We start from the raw sequence: 13606 nt of genomic DNA, 5'->3' as shown, positions 1-13606 counted from the left end.
ATGAACTAAATACAAAATGGAAAACTATGTATGTAGCAGTCAACATTTCCCTTAATTCACTGGAATAATTGTTGCCAATAATTTCTCATTATCCACCTACACACATGCTGTGTTCTCACCAACCTCTACATACCTCTATATCCTCCTTCCACACCCTGCTCTATTTTTCTGTAACTGAATTTTCCTTGTCTCCTCACAACCACCTTTGCACATCCAAATTCTACCATTCTGCAAGACTCCTTTCAAATGCTTCCTCTTCCATAAAAATTTTCCCTGGGCCTAGAAGTAATTCCTTCCCTCCTGTGAATAGCTACAGGACCTAAACTACTCACTTAGCACCCTTGAATCAGAGTTACTCGTGTTTATGCCATATCTTCCCATATACAGATCGTAACAGCACAGTCTATATACATCCTAAGAAGCCCCCAAAGCAGATTACATAGTGCCAATGAAAAGGCCTTCAGGAAACATTTGTTGATTGAATCTATTCCTTCTCTATTTTTTATTTTCTCTGTCAATGGTACCCTCCCAGGGACCCAAAGAAGAAACTTCAGAAAATTGCCCGGCTCCTTCATCTCTTTTTTTTTTCCCCCTAGTTAGTTGCCAAATTGTATAGATTCTCTCTCCTCTCCAGTAGTTCTGAGTTATTTCAGGCCCTCAGTGATAACAGCTGAAAGGGTGGGGAAATATAAAGAGCATCCGTGGAATCATCTTCGAGTCCCAACTTCCTTATCTTTAACTGTTTTAGATACTCACAGGGTTGTGTGAGGATCAGAGAAAAATGTATACATGAAAGTACTTGAAAGTTTCAAGCACTATAAAATGTAAGATGAGGCCATAAATCATGTATTTGTAGAGTGTTACCTTGGATATGGCTTTCAATATCTGGGCTCTATTTTTCTAATCTTTACAATGAGTGGTTCTGTTGTAAGTTAACCTTGGAAAATGGTATTTTAGTTCTGTCTATTCAAAAGTTCATCAGTATTCAAAGGACAACTTTTCTTTAATTATGATTTATAAACATGAGTTGAGGTATAAAAGAATTTATATACTGTTTAGCAGCAAAAAGGACCCTGGGAGCACCTGCCCCTAAAGTCAGATCATCCAGTTTGGCCACTGGACAGCACTCTCTACTGGACCAATATAGTGTTTTCCTTGAAATTACTGTCTGACTTCAAGAAAATTTCTCCCAAATACCCCAGTGTGAATAACCATAGTTTACTTAACAGTTGTTCTTTCAAATAAAAATGGTGGTCCTTGAAAAATGTGACTAATTTAGCTAGCAACTCAAATACGCATAACTATTTAATGTGTACTTCCTGATTTTGTTACCCAGAACATTTAAAGCCCATGTACTCAAGGGTCAAGATTTAATAAAATTTACTGCTTCATCAGGGGCTTTCTAAAATAAAATTGACTTAAAAAAAAAAGTTTTAACTGCGAGCGCTGACAATGAAGAGACTATAATGGCCAAGTGCCTTGATTCGGGCCAAGGAGGCAGCAGTTTTGCCCACTATTGCTTCTGCGTAATCAGAGCAAACGAAAAAGGGAAAAAAGCTTCTTAGCATCACTGTGGAAACAGCTTTGACCTCATGGGCTCCTGAAGAGTCCTGGGCATCTCCAAGGGTCCGCAGACTACCACTTCCCCAGGACAACATGTGGCAAGTGGTAAAAACTCAAAAAATATTAGCCATAAGAAGAAGAATCAAACATTATTGTTGTTATTATCAATACTCCTACCACTGCTGATATTACCACTACGGATACCATAAACAAGACAGTGCCCATTACCAAGAAATGTAAAGCTTATTGCTCTTGGATAGCTTTTAGGGATACAGATCTTCGAAATTAGAAATCTCCATTTAGGTTAAAATGATTAATTATTGTTATTAATAGGACATGTGCTTACATATGAGACACCTCTTGTTAAACATTTACCCCTAGAGACAGGTAGAGATGGAAACAGCTAGAAAAGACAGAGCAAGAGAGGACTGGGGAGGAGGTCATGTAGGAGTGGAGGGAGAGAGGCTGGAGAAAAGTAGGGGCAGAAGAGGACAGAGAAGAGGGCTGAGGGGAGGAGAGCGAGAGACAGAAGGACACACAGGGAGAAACAGGGAGAAAACTGAGCATTCAAGGTAAGGAAAACTTGGCCTGGGACCACAAGGCCAAGTGTAATAATAACTGCTTATGACAACACCATTTGCCGCTTTCAAACACAGCTCCCAGACAACTGAACTGAGGGGAAGCAAACTACACAGCCCAAAACATACCTCTTTGGCATACTGATTATTTTAGGCTGATATTTTTAACAAACAGCACATATAGAAATTTAAAGTGAGTACAAGTCACCCTTTTATAAGAAACATTTACACGTATAAAGGAAGTCTCCATTTGTAAGTGCCTCCCTCTCTGTGACAGGAAGAGGAGAAGGATTGGAAATCTCCAGAAACTCTTATCAATGGGAAAGGCCAGGACATAGATCTGCACAACCATCCCCTTGTTCACTGAGCTTTTCTTGGTCACCTCTCATAACTGACTCCCCACCCTAGCATCTTCTGTCTTTAGCTGGAGATGGTATTGAAGGTGGTGGCTTGGGCCACTTCAGAGAGTTACTCAGTCCTCCTGGGTCTCTCCCACGTATACAAGGGATACACATGTTAAACTTGTGTTTTTCTCTGGTTCATCTGTCTTATATCAATTTAATTATTAGGCCAGTCAAAGAACCTAGAAGGGTAAAAGGAAAATGTTTCCCCCTCCACAGAACCCTCAAGTGTCAGGGAGTTTTCTGAAAACCAGTCCTTCAGTACATCCAGATGTTACAGGAAGAAGCTGAACATGTACACTCAAAAGGTATCTGAAGATATCGAAACACACATGTGCACACACCCCTCCCCACCACCTAGGACACATCACTTTGAAAGACTTTACCTTTCAGTGATTAAAGCACAGCGATGAGGAAGAGATTTGCCTTATACACAGATATATATGTGTATACTCTCATAATACCTTGTCCTTATTACTTTCATCTTGCTGAGGACCAGTGAAAACTTCATCACAAACCAACATTAATCTCAAGTGGCGGACTTTTAAGCCTCATCCTTACATTTGTTCAAAATAGCTCAAAGCTCATTTTTGGCCACTCCTCTGTTAAGAAACCTCAGTGAACCATCACCACACCCATATAGTTCACTGTCTCTTTCTACTATTTATTTCTTCTTCCATCAATTTTGCTCTGTAAATTGGTCTTATATTTATACAGTGTATCCCCACCAAACAAAGTGGAAAGTTCCTAATTTTGCAGAGAAAGAACTAAATAAATGGCAATGGTAATTCACCTCTGGGTTAGACAGGACTAAATGTTCCAGGGTAAAGATGACCTCTCAGCTTTTTGTTTCCTCCTCTCTTCCCTGCGTGTGCATGCCCACCTCCTTCACACTCTCCCTCACATACACAATTTTAAGTGCGGCAGGATAAACAGACTACAGTGCTTACTCATGAAACAGAGAATTCCATTATTAACTTTTCTTCTTCCCTCGTGCATTTGTTGGCTGGTGAAATTACCAACCAGCCAGAAACTGTGGTTTAAGGTTAACAAGTGTGAAAAAAATTCATAGCCTGATTCAGGATACCAGGCACAGTGATGAAATCAGAAGCCCCCTGCTACTAACTATGTACAGGGAGACTGAGCAAGTCACTCTGGGCTTGATTTTCTTCTCTGTACAATGGAGATAAGGTCTGCCTATCTATCCACAGTCTAATGAAGATCAAGGGCACTTTGAAAATTTTAAACACAATGCCAATGAATTTTTATTAACATAAGGTAGAATTCTCCCTATGAACAGAATATTAAATTCTAACTGACCTATTGGTTGAGAAAATCTTGAAAGTATATTATAGATATTATAAATGTACCTAGAATTCATATAGAAATGTTGAAAAAATACAAAAGTATTCTGATAATGAAAACCAGAAAAGTTATTAGGGTGTCATACCGTTCAGATGCAGCAAATATACAACTATCAAACATCAACAGTAGTTTAGAACCTCTTAGCATCTGTTATTTCTCCAAGGACTCTGAGCACTGATCCACTTAAAGTCCTGGTGGGACCCTGGAAGAGCATTTGTACTGGATGGACCACTTCTATTGGCTGGACCATGTAAATGTCAACAATGGGAGTGATCAGGCTGAAATAACGGAATATTCCCTTTAGGGCATCCTCTGCTGGTTGGCCACAACCTACCCTGAATCTTCTCTTTCCTGTGAAGCTAGCTGGTGAGAGACTGAGAGGCAGGTGATCATCTACGATGGGATTAAGCCATTGGCCTAGAGCGGCGTTTCTCAGACTTTAGCACCTCTCAGAGTCAGCAGGAAGGCTTGTTAAAACGGGGATAACTGGGCCCCACCTCTAGAGTGTCTAATTCATGGGTGGGATCCCAGAATCTGTACTTACAGCAAATGCCTACAGGATGCTGCTGCCGCCCCAAGGACCACACTTTGAGAACTACGGGCCTATTACAGGGGTAGGCAAAATTGTTCGGTAAAGGGCCAGATGGTAAACATCTAAGTATCTTAGACTTTGAAGCCACATATGGCCTCTGCTGCCGATCCTTCCTCTTTTTTTTTTTTTTTAGCAACACTTTAAAAATACAAAAAATATTCTTAGCTCAAGGGCTGTTAAAAAACAACAATGACAACAGGACTGAGCCGACCTCTGGTCTGCTGTAGAGAGGGGAGGTGCTTTGTGCTTCAGCTCCTATCCTTGAAGAGCTGAATTCATATGCTGGATATGTACGAGATGACTTACCTTGGATGACTTATCTCCCTTTTGATCTATTGTTTTCAATGTTCTTTAATCATACTTTATAATTTTCTCCATAAAAGAGAAAAAGTTGTATATTTCTTCTATCAGATTATTAAGCAGTCGAGATTTTTGTGTTGCTACCATGAGCCAATACTGACAAGACTGGCAAACGTTATGCCTCTTATATTCCTTGCCATGTTGATAACGAGCTTATTTTATATCCAGTAGAATTACAGAAATAATATTGTAGATCACTGTCTTTTTCCTGACACTCTGGGAATCATTTTGAAGGTTCACAATTAACCATGACCTTTGCTGTAGAATTTTAGAAGGCACACTTCAGAGCTAAGAAAGTTTATCGTTTGGTAAAAGATTTGTTCGTTTTTCATAAAGGTGAATTATAGCCAGTGTGGTTTCTGTCTTTACTGAAATAAACATTTTCCCTCATTTAATCTGGTTACTGCAAATGTTTGTATTTGCTTAAACAAATACAGAAAAAAGAAACAGAAAACAAATATGGCTAGCTAAAGAAGGAAGAGGAAGAGGGAGTGAAGAGGCACAAGAGATGTAAGAGACTTCGCAATGTGTACCTTTTTATAGTTTTGGTTGTGAACTGTGCCTGTTCAAAAATTTCACTGAGAAGCATTTTGTTAACGTGGTAAATTCCTCTGCTGCATTTTCTGATTATGAATTATCTTTGCATTCCTGGGGCTAACAAAAGACCTTGGGCCTTACGAGTATGTGTGTGCCTTTGTGATGGTGGGGTGGGAAGAGTGGTAGAGGTCTGTGACTACCAATTCAATTTCTTTAATAGTCATTGATGTATTTAGGTTTTCTACTTCTCATTGAGACAATTTTAGATGATTTTTCTTTTCTCCAGAAAGTTTTCCACTTAATCTAAGTTTTCTAACTTACTGTGATAAAGCTGGTCATTGAATTCTTATGATTTTTAAAATCTCTACCACATCTATAATTCTATCTGCTTTTTGTTCCTAGTGTATGTGTTTGCCTTCTCGCTATCTTCTTAATCAGTCATGCGAGGGTTGTTTATTTTACTAGTTCTTTCAAAAGGCCAACTTAGGTTTATTATACCTACTATCGTTCTTTCCTATACCATGAATATCTGCTCTTTTTTCCTCTACTTTCTCTAATTTACTCGTGTGCATTTTTTTAGCTCCTTGAATTGAATCTTTACCTGATTTTTATTGGGCCTTGTTTTCTAATAAATGAAAGTGAGACCACAGGTATTCTCTTGCTCAGCTTTTAAGTATTTTGTAATTTCCATTGTGATATCCTCTTTACCCTACGAGTTATTTAGCAGAAGTAAGAATTACACACGTTGCAGGAAAGTTGTTAACCCATGGGTTATTTAGAGGTGTTATTTTAGTTTCCTAACATTTGATTTCTTTTTAAGTACCTTACCTCTCATTTAGTTGCTTAATGGGGTGAGAATATGGTCTGTATGATCTAGCTGCTTTGGAATTTCTGAGACTTCCTTTATGACTTAATATGTGGTGAATGTTTGCAAAAGTTCCAAGAGCACAAATATATATTGTACCCACATAAAGTTACAACATCATATTATACTCTCTATTATCAAAGGCTTGATAGGTTTAGACATGTATTAAGGACAAAACTTGATAAACTCTTAACCCATCTTTTCCTCTTCTTGTGATCATGACAACTTTAAAAGGTTGACCTGGAGAATGTTGGAGTAGAATTTAAGGAAATCCAAGTGCTTGTGTGTGTGTGTGTGTCTATCTGTCTGTCTACCTACCTATCTTCTAAAGGCTTCCTCTCTTGGGGATAATACATAATTCATTACTTATGAGGACTAATTTATTATCACCCACCATATGTTAGCTCAAGAGAGCTAGGAACTGCAGACGCAAAGATGAATAAAGCCTGAGCTGATCCCTGATGGTTCATAATCCAGAGAGTTTACGTAAAATGTCCAGGAGTGTAGTTCTACTTTGTGTTTTCTAACATTTTTATTGGAATATAATTGCTTTACTATGGTGTGTTAGTTTCTGCTTTATAACAAAGTCAATCTGCTATACTAATTCCACTTTAAATGCCATTTTCCTTACACCCTTCCTTTCCAGAGGGCAGTTGATAAGAACAATCCCGTTTTTATGTACCTTTACGTACAGAGCTTCCTTCTATTCACTGCTGATCTTCCTGTCCTTGAAATTCTCCTCTCAGAGATCATCTATGATACTAACATTTCCTACTTCTTCTACTTCTCTAACTACTTTGTCTCCCTCAGCCTAATAAGACGAAGGCATCCTGCAAGGTTAACTGCACAATTTAAAGAAAACAGAGAAAATAAAGACATTTTCAAAATTAAGTTTACCACCAAGACCTCACCAAGGGAAAATCTCAAGGTTATACTTAAGATGAAGCAATAATGATACCAGATAAAAGATATGAAACTTAAGGAATGATAGATAAAGATATTGGCAAATACATGGTATATAAGCAACCACTAATATATAAAACAACAATAATCAATTGGAGGAGGGGTGATTTATGGGAAACCAGGTTAGAACTCCACAATGACCATACCTGTTAGGGAGTAGAAAAGAGGAAACACTGCTAACTCATTTTATGAAGGTTGCATAATTTTAATGTCAAAGTCACACAAGAAAAGTGCAAGAAAAGAAATTTTTTGCAGGCCAATTTTTCAACACAGATGTAAAACGCCCAAACAAAATATCAGCTAACCGACTACAGCAATATATTTTAAAAACCTGATTAATATAAGCCACCATATTAACAGATTAAAAGCGAAAAACCAAGTGAACATTTCATTCGATACAATGTGTTCAATAGATGAAGAAAATGCATTTAGTAAAATTCAACCCGCAACTGTGATGGGAACAAAACAACAAACAAAACCCTAAGACTAGCAAAGCAGGAACAGAGGAAACTTCTTCATTTTGATAAAAGATATCTACAGAGATCGTGTTCGGGGGTATCTCTCTAAGACCGGGAATAAGACAAGTAGGCTTTTAACAATGCTTCAATTCAACAATGTTCTAAATGTTCCAGTGAGTATAAAACAGAAGCACTTAAAGCTCTAAAAATTGCAAAGTTAGAAAGAAAACTATCATTATTTCCAGGTGATATTATTGTCTACATAGAAATACAACTTATCTAGAGATAAATTATTGAAATTAATAAGAGTTAGTAAGGTTGAGTCCAATATTAATGTAAAAAAGTCAAATGTACTTTCTATAAACCAGCAACAATCATTTAGAAAATAAATTCTGAAGAGATACTGTCTAAACCACCATAAAAATAAAACATATAAAGTATCTGGAAATTAACTGAACAAAAATGGGTTAACCTTTATGGAGGAAATTATAAATCTTTCAAGAAGGAAGAGTTCAGCAGTTAGGTATACCAGGTTCTTAGAAAATTTCACCAAGATGATGTCAAGTCCCCCAAAACTGATCTTCTGATTTCACATGATTCCACTCAAAATCCCAAAAGAGGTTTTGTTTTGTTTTGGGGTTTTTTTTTGCAAAAACATGATAAACTGATTCTAAAATTTATATGGACGAACAAAGGGCCAAGAAGAGCCTGAAGAAGTGATTTTCATAAGCAGAAACCAAATGGCCCATAAAGATATGAAGAGATGCTCAAACTCACTGGTACTTAAAGAAATGCAAATTAAAACCACAATGAGATATCCCAACACACCCATCAGATGGGCAAAAATTTAAAAAAACACTAACAATGCCAGATTTCAGGATGCAGAAAAATAAGGACACTCAAAAAGTGCTGGTTAAAATGAAAACAGAAGCAATCAGTTTGGAAACTAGTTTGGCATTATCTAGTAATGTGGACCGTGTACTTATTCTACTACCCACCCATTTCACTGTTGGCTACAAACTAGAGCAGCAGTTCTCAAACTTCTTGGTCTCCAGACCCCTTTTACACTCTTAAAAATAAGTGAGGGTTCTAAAGAGTTTGTTTGTTTATATGGGTTATATTTACTGGTAGTTACTATATTAGGTATTATAACAGAAAACAAATATAAGGACACACGAGCACACATTCTATCATCTGTCAGAGCAATATCACGTGCCATGTAACCTCTGGGAAACGCCACTGTATGCTTGTGAGAGAATGCCAGTGAAAAAGGAAAATGATGTCTCAGTGTTATTATGCAAACAGTTTTGGAGTCTCAAGCCCCTCGAAATGGGCTCAAGGAACTCTAATTCCTAGACCAACTTTGACAACCGCTGCCCTAGAGAAAGTCTAGGCCCCAGGTATATCTAAGAATGTTTAAAGCAGCATTGTACATAATAGTAAAATCTAGAAAGAACCCCAAATCCATCAACTGGTATTTTCATTCTGTGAGCAACAACACAGCTATAAAAAGGAATCAATTATAGTATGAATGACTCTTCAGCAACAGAAGCAAGTCATGGAAAAAGAATATTCAGCTTTTATTGATATTTCAAGTTCAAAAGAGGTAAACTTAATAGAGTACTGGTGAGGAATACGTCACAGGTGGTAAACCTAATGAAAAGCAAGAGAATGAGTAACGGCAAATGTAGGATAAGCAGCTGCCCTGTGAATGGCCGGGTTGAGGATACCCACAAAGTTCTTTTTCTTTTGTTGAATAGTGAGTACATGGGTGTTTATTTCATTCATGTTTTATACGTTTTGTACATAAAAGATATTTCAAAGTTAAAAATAAGAGGCCAAGACAAAACAAAAGGACTAGAAAAAGTTATTGGATGAGAGACAATTATTAAACTTAACAGCAATGGGAGAAACCACAAAGGAATGGATAAGTTTGAATACATACAAGAAAGGAAAAAAGTCCAAGTGACATAAACAAGAAAAGCCCAAACCAATTTTAAAACCCATACTAAAGAAAAAAAATTTTTTAACTACAAATGGATGTAAACATATGAAAAGAAGTTTATTCTCATTAGTAATCAAATGCAAACAAAGAAGCATGAGTTAAGAAATGATCCTAAAGCTGTGGTGAGACTAACACTTTCATATCTGCTGGTGGGAATGAATCGTGGTACAACTTGTATGGAGGAGAATTAAGCATACATATGAAGTATCTTAAAATATTCACACTCTTCAAACCAACAATTCTACTTCTACACATGACTCTTAAGGAAAAAATCTGAACTACTGCGCAAAATATCGTATTAACAAAAAACTGGAAAGAATCTAAATGTCCAAAAGGGACTACTTCAGATAAAAGATAAGAAAATTCTCTTTTATTTATAGAACTGAATATTAAGTGGTAATGTAAAACGTGGCTTACTTCGTAATATGGGGAAATAAGATCATGTCAATAAAAAAATGCAACACAGAAAAACTACATACAGAATGACCTTTTAACTATTTTTTTAATGTATAGAAAAAAAGGCCAGAAAAAAAATGCACCCACTGTTAGAAGAGCTATCTCTGGATGATAAGCTTATGGGAGATTCTCCAGACTGTTTCTGGTATCACCCAAATTTATTTAAATGAATTCATATACTTATAGAGTCAGAAAACAAACCTAAAATTACAAAACCCACAAACCTCTCAGTTGCTCTTCAAACTCAATAAAGTACAGCTGCATCGCTTTGGTGGCCAAGGCTCTCTACGCTATATTCCCACTGTTTTTAGGCAGGTATGCTTACCCTCCTTAAGGCTCATCAAAGCAGACTTCCTATGGCTTCCCGAACAAGCCCCACGCCTTTTCACTTAAGCATCTCAGCTTGGACTATTTGAGCCACCTGGATCACAATCTCTACCTAGCCGAATTCTAGCATCTTCCAAAGTTCTTGAGAAACACCACCTTTTCTAAGAAATTTTTCCTAACTCGGTGCTAACCCAGTCACCCCCATTAGATGTGATTTTTTTCCTGCTCTTTGACTCCTACAGAAATGATTTTAGCACTCATTCCTCTTGATAGAGCTCTGTTTTGATGACTCTACTAGATTGTAGTCGTTCAGGAAGGGGCTCTATCCTTCTTTGGCGCTTTCTCTAATATTGACACACTGTTTCCCAGAATTAAGCACATAGTATGTGAGGAACTGAATACATTATGTCACAAGGGATTAGTCTCTTTCCTTGGCCACAAGAAGGAGGAAGATAGAAGGGAAAATGTTTCTCATTCGAGACTCAGCATGAAATTTCTTACAGAAACAATGAGGACAGAAACAGTAGTATTGCTACAACAATTATGGACTTAGATTTCATTCTTTTTGCAGCTACAAATCTATCCATAATTGGTAACTTAATTTCTGTGGAAACAAAAACATGCTCAGAATTCCCGAGAACCTACCCCCCAAGGAGGTGTTGGAGTACAGCCAGTGTGTAAGGTAACATACTTGCAAATAATATTTTCCTTTAGGAAAAACATCACGTTTGCTTAAGCCTGCCTTAAGCCTCTTCTGAAACAAAATATTGTTAACAATAAGAGAAAGGGGAAAATGAAAGAGAGGAAGGAGGAGAGTGGATGTTCTCAACACCTAACTTCTAAAAAGTAAACTTGAAAGGGAGAGCACAGGCAAATCAAAAAACCCTTTTCACCACTTTCCTACTCTACCTTTACCCAGTGCTGTATTTCAGGAAACAACTGAAACTTTAAGGGGATAAAGTCTTTAAAGAACTTTTATTTTCCTTTCCAACGCAAGTCTTTAAATTAATTAATATTTGCAACGTCTATGCAGATAACTCACCCACGTACATTCACACATCCCCAGGTGTGACAAAAACCTCCCTATACTTAATGCCAGACAGTGCTTTAATTTGAAATAACACTGGTCTTTAGGAGACATTTGTGAGGGCTGCTCTTTGCCAGATTTTGGTGGGGGAGGGGAGACGGTCAGGACAGCTCTTAATATAGACTTGGACTCATCTTCATATGTATGTATTTAAGCATTGCTGTATTCAATCAATGACTATGTATTCAGAGCTGTGATAAGTATACAGAGGCGAGTCAGACCCTGCCCTCAAGGCCCAAAGGCTGCCCCAGACCCACAGACATTCTACTGAAGGAAATGAACAATAAGGAAACAAATGAACAGGAAATTACAGGTTATGGTAAGAGCCCTAAAGGAGACAAGACAGGGAGGCTACTTAATAATTGGCAAAGGTCTCTCGTATACATGTAAACCAAGATGGAAAAGAAAAGAAGAACGTAGCCATGCTCACTCCCTATAAAGAGCCTTCCTTCCAGGCAGAGAGAACTGGAAAGGTCCCGAGATGGAAACAGACTCAGTCCATCTGGAGTGTGTAAAAGCAGCAGTGTGGCTGGTCATGTTATTCAAACTGTGGGTCACATTTGTAGGTTGAGGTGTCAATTTTATGGGTCATTGTATCAGGGAGTCATAGGTTTTCAGCATAAGTATTCTTTAGTGAACTTTTGCTTCAGTTATGTGTGTGCGTGTGTACTAAGTTACAACGTATAATACGTTTCTTACTGTGGGCAGTGGTGAAATCTGTACTAAGCAAGAGGAGTAGTAAAAGATGAGGATGGAGCTCATCCAGCTCGTGCATACATGGCCTCACAGTGTAGGCCACCATAAAGAATTGGGGTCTATGCTAAACACAGCAGAAAGGTACTGAAGGGTTTCAAGCTGGGGAGTGCCATGATCTAATTAGACATGATGGTGCTGCCACAAGATCACTAGAGTGAATTCAGAAGACCCGAGCACCAGCCCCGGCCTAGCTACTAACACTAGGGCGTTTGAGCAAATCACTTCATCTCTCTAGAGCTCACTTTCTTCACTGTAAAAATGAGAAGGTTGGACCAAGATGACCTTCAAGATCTTATCTATCGCTAAATTCCATGACTATATCCTGCTTCCTCCCTCGGGCCTAAGTAAATGACCATTTGGGAGAACTAGCTCATTAGGTCAAGTTCTGGGTTACTTCTTACAATGTTATAAACCATGTAGCTCTAAGAGTTACATTTACACAGAAAGCAATTTTAGAATTCTCTCTTTACTGGAACCAGCTATCTTATTAGCAATGAGATCTCTGGGCTACAAGTGAATCAAGTGCTTTTGCAACTCTCTGGTACAAAGTTTGCAATGTGAAGAAAACTGACAGGGAGGGATGAAAAGATTTACTGACTAGGTTATTCCGAACTATTTCTTTATTTGTTCTAGGTCATTAACTGACATACCATCTAGGGCAGTCTAAAGCTGTAGGGAACCTCCGCTCAGCACTAAAATCAAGATGTAGAAGCTGAACTCCTTTCACGTAACCAAAAAGACTACTGAGGAAAAATATTGAGAGCCTACTATATGCTAACCCCATGCTACACAGTTTGATATATGCCTTTTCATTTAATTCTCCTAACCTAATTATTCACATTTCACACTTATGGAATCAGGGGCTCAGAGAAGACAAGCAAGCTAGTAAGTGGCAGGGTTTGGATTAGACTATTTATTCCATATTTATAATACGTTATCCTACAGGCTTCTGAAAATTACTGTACAAAGATTAAATCATCAGTTAAATACTGGACAACTCAAGTTATCTGTGACATCTGGACACAGAACGTTCACCCAATAAATCAATTCTGGACTCACAGGTACTTTGCTATGTACAGTGTGGGATGAAAAGATAAGAACTTGCTCCAGCACGAGAGAGGGCCTACTTCGTGGGGAGCCTGCTGGGTTGTAGGAAGTACAATTAGGCAAAATGGCCGAGGAATTCAGATCCCCAATTAAGCACACGTGAGTAGTATTACAGCTGTTTCCAGGTTCATTTTCTCGACTGTTGCTCGTGAAAGGTCATTAGAGGTACAGTGTCACCTGAGCTGA

General features: G+C 38.0%; 1 protein-coding gene across 2 annotated transcripts in view; it reads right to left on the bottom strand.

Moving 5' to 3' along the window:
• Positions 1 to 13606, bottom strand: part of MOSPD2 (motile sperm domain containing 2) — a 68269-nt gene that overhangs the window by 54042 nt on the left and 621 nt on the right. The gene's annotated exons all lie outside the window — the stretch shown is intronic.

Source organism: Phocoena phocoena, chromosome X, assembly GCF_963924675.1.
Source record: "Phocoena phocoena chromosome X, mPhoPho1.1, whole genome shotgun sequence".
NCBI classification, from domain to species: Eukaryota; Metazoa; Chordata; class Mammalia; order Artiodactyla; family Phocoenidae; genus Phocoena; species Phocoena phocoena.
Note: the sequence above shows the minus strand (reverse complement) of the source record. Positions and strands in the feature narration are given on the sequence as shown.